Genomic DNA, 8,093 nt, shown 5'->3' with positions numbered 1-8,093 from the left:
CGGGAATGCATTTCTCTGCTGTAGAGACAGCCGACTCACTTGCTGGTTCAGTGATCTTCTCCGTCTGGCGTACCAGCCTTTCCGGGAGCCAGCGCGGTGTTTCGGCATCCTGTGGAAAAACACATACATAACCCCTCCCCCAAATTAATACTGGATCCGGACCATGCCATGAATTGTCTAATGGGTCTTTCCATAATACCATTGGTTTCTTACTAGAGATTTGAGGGTCCCAAAATCTCTGGGCAGCTGAGTGTCCTTCTTTATCTAAAATTTAAAAATTTAAAATATATAAAGCATGATTAAGATAATTTCGAGGTAAAAGAGGGTAGAGCTCCCCCTTTTGTATTTTTTGTAGCTGCAATTTCAAGATCTGATTGGCGCGCTCGACGATGCCTTGGCCCTGGGGATTATATGGAATTCCTGTTTTTAAGGTAATAGAAAAGGAGGAACAAAAAGTCTTAAAAGCAGAGGAAATGTAACCGGGGCCATTGTCAGTTTTTATAATTTTTGGTGTACCTAAAATAGAGAAGGCATACAGACAATGTGAAATGGAATGTTTTGCAGCTTCGCCAGTTTGTAGGGAAGCCACAATATAACCTGAAAATGTGTCAATAGATACATGAACATATTTTAAGCGACCAAAGGAAGGAACATGAGTGACATCCATCTGCCAAAGGTGATTAGGTAAGAGTCCACGAGGATTGACACCTAGATGAGGGACTGGAAGAAACTGAGGACAAACAGAACAAGATTTAACAATCTGTCGGGAAAACTTTGTCAGGAGGTAAATGATTGATAATCTGTCCTGTAAAAGAATCAAAAGCTAAAGCCCATGAATCATTAAACTGAAAAAGCCATTCCTGTTGTTCTTTAGTATAAGGCACATAAATGTAAGTAGGATCGGCCCCCAGCATTTCTCTGGAAAGACGTCTTCCTTTGGCTACAAGGAGGCTAATAAAATCAAAGAAAGGAGTAAGAACTTTTGAAGGCGATACAGGTAAATGGATCCAATATAAAGGGGCATCTTGATATAACACTGCCGTTGGAGTATGTTTCGAGGGAAACACATATAATCCCCACGATCGAGAAAAGTCACAGTAGGTAGCAGAATGCTGAGAGAGGGCCTGTTCTACTAAGGCCAGAGCAGCTCGCCCCTCATCATTTAGTGTTCTAGGGGAAGAAGGGTCAGTGGATCCTTTTAAAATACCAAACAAAGGCTTCAATTCTCCAGTGGTCAGTTTTAGATAGGGACGGATCCAATTTATGTCCCCTAATAATTTCTGAAAGTCATTTAAAGTCTTCAGATTATCTTTTCGAATCTGAAGTTTCTGCGTTCGAAAGGCTTCTCCCTCTAACCTAAACCCCAAATAAGAAAACGGCGGGGATCGTTGTATTTTTTCAGAAGCAATTTGCAATCCAAATTTAGTTAATTGAAGCAATAGTAAGTCATACGCTTGCAAAAGAATACCCTCCATACAATGAGCAAGTAAAATGTCATCCATATAATGAACCAAATAAACTTCAGGATAAGTCTTTCGAACGGGGTCAATTGCCTGATCAACAAATTTTTGACAAAGTGTAGGGCTGTTAGCCATGCCCTGTGGAAGGACTTTCCAATGATATCTTCGTGCAGGCTGTTTAAAATTTGTAGAGGGAATACTAAAAGCAAAGCGATGACAATCGTTAGGATGTAGAAGTATCGTATAAAAACAATCTTTTAAATCTATAATTATTTTATAGGTTGCACGTGGTATCCCAGCAGGTGAGGGCAAGCCGGGCTGGAGAGGTCCCAAAACCACCATAGTTTCATTAACTTTGCGAAGGTCTTGTAACAACCTCCACCTGCCAGACTTCTTTTTGACAACAAATATGGGGGAATTCCAAGGGGAGTTAGATGGCTCAATATGTCCTAATTGCAACTGCTCCTGTATCAATTGCTCAGCTGCAGAAATTTTCTCTTTAGTCAGGGGCCACTGATTAACCCAGACAGGTTCATCAGATTTCCAACTGATTGGGTCTGCATGGATTACAGGAGAATCAGTAACCCCCATTAAAAACAACCTAACCCAGATCTAGAAGGTTTAGAAATAGACATAACTGGTTGGGTAATACCTTGATTATTTCTTCCTAGCCCCTGCTGGGGAAGTAACCCTTGATTCATCATCATCTCAGAAATAATCTGATTTGGAGCAAAAATATAAACCCCCATTTGTTGCATTACATCTCTTCCCCATAAATTAACCGGGAGATGAGGGAGAATGAAAGGTTGAAAATCTCCCTCATGTCCTTCAGAGTCTCTCCAATGTAGGATACTGCTGCTCTGCTGTGGATTTTGAGATTGTCCTATTCCCCATAACATGGAAAAGGCCTCCTGTTTGGGCCAATGCTGAGGCCAATGCTCTTCAGCTATAACTGAAACATCTGCACCAGTATCTAAGATCCCTGTAAATTTTTTATTTTCAATAAAAAGATCTAGTTTGGGACGCTCAGCAGAAATGGACTGCACCCAATATACGTCAGAAGAGCCAAAACCATCAGTCTTTCGTTCTCGTTTAGAAGCAGTTTTCCCCTCTAAATGAAGAGGTAGCAAAACCAATTGTGCTATTCGTTGATTGGTGGGAATGCTAATTATATTTGAAGGTGCATGGGCCATAATTTTAAGTTCCCCCGTGTAGTCTGCATCAATCACCCCTGGGGACACTGACAACCCTTTCATAGTCCAACTACTTCTACCAATAATTAGTCCTACAGTTCCTTTTGGTAACGGCCCAAAAACTCCAGTTGGAATGGCTTGCATTCCCATATCAGGTGTTAATACTGTGTGGGTGGTGGCACACAAGTCCAATCCTGCGCTGCCTGGGGTGGCTCGGAAAAGGCTTTTAATGCCGGGTCGATTAGATTTGACTGAGGCTCGGTCTGAAGTGCCCCATAACATTGTTTTGGGGCCTGGGGCCGGCCCCTCACCCAGTTTCCCGACTGTGGAGGAAGAAGTTTGCCTTCTATATTCATTTTTGATCTACAGTCCCTGGGCCAATGTCTTCCTTTTTTGCATCTGGGACATACATCAGGATTCTTTGTACTATCTAAATTATTTTTCTTAGGACATTGGGCCATATGATGTCCCAGTTGTCCACACGAAAAGCAACTACAGGGAGGCCCTCCCTTTTTCACACCACCCTTGTTCTTAATCTGTTGATATAAAATTTCCTTGATAGTTTTTCCCTGGATAGCAGCAGCCATAGACAATCCCTGAAGATAGGAAGGGCCAATATCAGCACAAACTCTTATATAATCTGTTAAACCCCCTTTTTTTTTTCTATAAGGTCTCAAAGCGGCCTGGCAAGCAGCATTTGCGTTTTCATATGCCATCTGTTTAGTTACAAGAGTGCCAGCTTCTTCATCTCCAATAATTTTAGACACAGCATCAAGTAACCAAGCGACGAAATCCTGATAAGGTTCGTCAGGTCCTTGCCTAATTTTTGATAAATCTTCAGTCTTTCTATTTGAGGCAGGGAGTTTTTTCCACGCTTTTAGTGCCGCTTCATTAATCTGTGGGTAGGCTTGTTCAGGATAGTTTAACTGTTGATTAAGATCTCTAAATGCTCTTTCCTCCATTAACATGTCCAAAGGTAACAAGTCTAGTTGTTCTATGCTCTGAGATATGGATGTTAACATATCTTTAAGTTCAGAAAAAGGGGAGCCTTTAATCTTTATTTTTGTGTTTAGTTACTATAAAGGCATCCCAATTTTTTTTTTTTTTTTTTTATTGTACTCAAAAGCCTGCTCATCTAAGTCGTCCCGGTCTTCAGGGTAAAGTTCTGAATCAGAATCTTGCTCAAGAACAATAGTCTCATCATCATTTTTGCTAGGACCTGGGATTATTGGGGAATCATATATGTGCTCTGCTACCCTCTGGGGAGTATTCAAACATTTGGGTATTATAAGTTTTTCCGTTTAGACACTGAAACTCCTCTAGCTTTTAACATAGTTTTTAGAGTAGAAGCAAAGAACTGTCTACTATTATTTTGCCCCATGAGTTTTACTCTCAACTATACCCTCTCCACCCGTAATCATCCACAATACCTGTACTCGTAGATACTTTTTTACCTCATATATACCTTTCTACTTCCCGCGGGACAACTTTATTTCTTCGGGTGGCTGTACGCTGGAATCCGTTCCTGTCCCTGTTCGGGCGCCACTATGCCGGAGCCTGCCGGCAAACGAACTGGTCAAGAACGCAATCACCAGAGTACCTAGGAAAAATAAGACTCAGAAAGAAGACTCAGAAAGAGAAAGATGGGGTTGAGAGGGACGGAGTCCGCTTGCGTCTGACTCCGCCAACTTTATTGAAGAATACCACACCTATATATATGCTAACAGGAGTTACTAAGAATAGATTGAGGGTTTGCATACGTGCAGAGCTACAGATGTTTTAAATTCCCACACTCAAGATCAGTAAAGCATTAATTACCCTAGCGCCCAACATGATTAAGATCATTAGAACATTAGATAGAAAACAGGCTTCATCAATAGAACATTAGATGGAAAACAGGTTTCAGGCATGATGAGCTTATCAGCACCAGAAAAACAGGCAAAAAGGTCACCGGTGTGTTTTTTCCCTGAAGGAGACAAATGCCAGTCTATACTTTAACAAGAAGGGGTGGCAGGACAAAGAGAGACCTTTTGATCTCTCTTAGGGCCGTAAGGGGCCTGTACATTCAGGCCGGCTCCCTGCACAACCTAATTGAAGGCCATTGCTTATAGAATCTCATGCACATTTTCTTAAGATTTGCTTTGTGGCCTGTGTTTTCAACGCTGACTTTGTGAGGTCTGTGTGTTTATTTAAGGCTTAGCAAGTAAATCTCTACTTCCATAGAAAGGCACCCTTGCTCTAGCAGAGGCTGTGGAGCCACCAGTGTACCCCCTTCAAGATAAGCATGCATGTTCTCTCAGTCTCGGGGAGTGTTGGCTGCTGACAGCTCACAGACATGCTCCTCTCCAGGAACTGCCTTCACTGGAAGAGGTGGTTTGTCCAAGGGAACATCCCTTCCCTGGAGAGAGCACATATCAAATATGTGAGTAAAAAGTGCGTCACATTACCTAGCTTTAGGAAGTCTCTGAAGGGTCCTCCTAGCTCCAGAAGTCTCTGTGAGTTTGATGAAATCCTCTACTGAATCTTCAGCACAGTTCAGCCTCACCCTCTCCTTAGTCCTGCTGTGACTGAGAGCACCCCCAGCAAGCTCCTGCATGCACCTGAGTGTGTTTCCTCAGAAACTCATCTAGGACACTCATCTGTATGAAAAATAGCCACTTGACTTGGACAAAGCCATCGTAAGTAGCAGCATCCTAGCACAGTAACCCTCAAGTGAACACTAGAAGCAAAGTCCTTCTAGAGCCTGTCCAGGCCACAACAATAAAAAGGCTACACAGCATACAAAAATCTCTATGTTGGGAATGGATAAAGAAAATGTATATATTTATATATATATATTCCATATATATAGTGGACTATTGCTCAGCCATTAGAAAAAAAAAAAGAGAGCAAAATAATATCATTTGTAGCAACAGGGATGGACCCAAGACTGTCATACTGAGTGAAATGTCAGACAGAGAGACAGCAGACAATGTTGCTTGTATATGAAATCTAAAAAATGGGAAAAGTGAGCATATTTACAGGATGCAAATAGAGTCACAGATGTAGAAAACAAACTTATTGGCACCATGGGAAAGGGAAAGGAATAATCTGGGAGATTGGCATTGACATATACATATTGCTATATATAAAATATGATATGTATAAAATAGGTATAAAATAGATAAAATGGATAATAAAATAGATATATATTATATATATTTCAAATAAAATAGATAATCAATTATAAAATAGATAATTAATTAATTAGAATCTACTAAATAGCACAGGAACATACTCAATACTCTATAATGACCTATATGGGAAAAGCATCTAAAAAAGAGTGACTATATGTATACATATAACTGACTCACCTTGTATTACACCTGAAACTAACACAATATTGTAATCAAATATACTACAATAATATTTTTAATTAAAAATTTATTAAAAACTCCATGTTAAACCACATGAGCCACTGCATACTAGCAAGATCAAAACCTCATGTTGTCATTCCCTAATTTCTAAAGCCAAACGTTTCTCATACATTAATTTGTTCTCCATTTCCACAATGATTTTTTCCTCCATGCTTATCTTCTAACAAAGGCCCCAGTAACCTTCATTAATTCTCTTCTGAATTAAACTTACTATCCTAAACCATGGACATCCATTGACCCTCCATAAAATGAGTGAAAATGTGTGCTTAAACTTTATTCTAACTTTGTTTATAAGTTACAGAGTTTTCTTGGTTTTAAGTTGCAGCTCTTCTCTGAGTTCAACACAGAGAAGGTTTCTTTTTCTATTTTGGATTTATCTCTGTGAGATGAATTATGAAATATTTCTCTCTATCATTTTCCCAGAAGTTCATGCTGATATCTAACATGTTGCTTTTCATATAAATTTTGGAATGGCTAGTTGCATTTTCTCCTCTGCCTTAGAAAACATAGATAAAAATAAAATTAGATACAGGTAACATGGGTGTTATTGTGAAAAATTTAATTTAGCCTTAGCAAATTTTTTTTAAATCAAAGTTATCAACCTTTTTTTTTTTTTTTTTAAGACAGACAAAGACTTGTTTTATTATATGAGTGATCTATGTAACTGCCAAGGCCACTGTGTACAGACAAGAAGGGTAGAACCTATTTCTTGGTCTCTTCCTCCTTGGACAGAACCTTGATTATTTCCTCCTTCTGGGCCTGGAGCCACTCTTCAAAGTCCTTTCTGATTCTCTAACCTTAGATCTGAAAGGCCTAAGCCTGGTGGGCCTGAAGCTTCTTATAAGTGTTGTCCACCTTCAGCTTATGGATATGTTCCATGAAAACACACTTGATTTTGAATACATTACCCTTCCCTTACAGGTAGAGGCTGTGATATATATGGCAGTCTTTATTCTTAGATTTGTGTATTTTCTGAGTAGTCTGTGTGCAATTCTCATCCTTCTCATCCTCTTCATCTAGGTTACCTTATTCAGCATTGGATACCCTTTCACATACCTAAGCCCATATGCCTACCCTTTCAATAGCCCAAGGTGTTTTTCCCAGCTTCAAGCCCAGAAATGAACAGTGACAGTGACAGGCTTCTGGATAGTCAGCCCATCTAGGATCAGCTTCTGGATCTGCTGTTGGGAGTTGGCATTGGATATTTCGTTAGTATCAGTGGGGTCCCACCAGCGCTTTTTCTTGCATTGGAGGACACTGAAGCCTGAGCATGATCGTGGATGTGGTCACAGTGGCAAAAGGAAAGCCAGCATTATCAACATTTCACTGATATTCAGGCAACATCCTGGATTAGTTAGGATCAAGTTCGGCTGTGACAGAAAATTCAGATTAACAAAATCTTTAAAAACATGTAGCTATATTTCTTGTGAAAAGGCTAGAAGTAGGCATCTCAGTGTTGTTATGACATTTCATTGTGCGGGGGACTTGGTTCCAGTTTCCTCTTTTGTTTGAGGGGCTTGGGGTTTTGCTTTTTTGTTTTCTTTAGGTCTTTATCATGCTTGGTCTTCATTCCAAAGGTCATCCTGATCTCTGAAATGATTCAAGAGGTTCTTTCATCAAATTCTCCTTTTAGTCAGCATAAGGAAAAAGGAATAAGCCAAGCACACTCACCCCACACTGCCTCAGTTCCACTTTGCGGTATCTGTACACTACATTGAACAGACCACAGGCACATGACCACAGCCACCTAAAACGTTACCTAAGAGGTGCAATCTTATTCTGCTGGCTATAAATGGGAGTTGATTCATTCTGGAGGAAGTACAAAATAGATTCTTGGAGACAATCACTAGTCTCTTCCACATAACCCCATTTGGCAATATCTCTCTATTTAGGTACATAAATGTATAGGTAGTAACTTGAATAGGTCATCTGGAAATATCATTGTTCAAAGACCGTGGATGTTTGTCTCAGGACAATTTATACCCAAATTAGGGCTCATACTCATTTTAAATATTTCTCTTCCT

The 8,093-nt window shown here is 40.0% G+C and overlaps 1 pseudogene; it reads right to left on the bottom strand.

Moving 5' to 3' along the window:
• Window positions 1-6,771: 6,771 nt before the first annotated feature.
• Window positions 6,772-7,877, bottom strand: LOC122426682 (annotated as a pseudogene).
• Between the last annotated feature and the right edge of the window lie 216 nt (window positions 7,878-8,093).

This window comes from Cervus canadensis, chromosome 2, assembly GCF_019320065.1.
Source record: "Cervus canadensis isolate Bull #8, Minnesota chromosome 2, ASM1932006v1, whole genome shotgun sequence".
Taxonomy (NCBI): Eukaryota; Metazoa; Chordata; class Mammalia; order Artiodactyla; family Cervidae; genus Cervus; species Cervus canadensis.
This window is presented reverse-complemented; position numbering and strand designations above follow the sequence as displayed.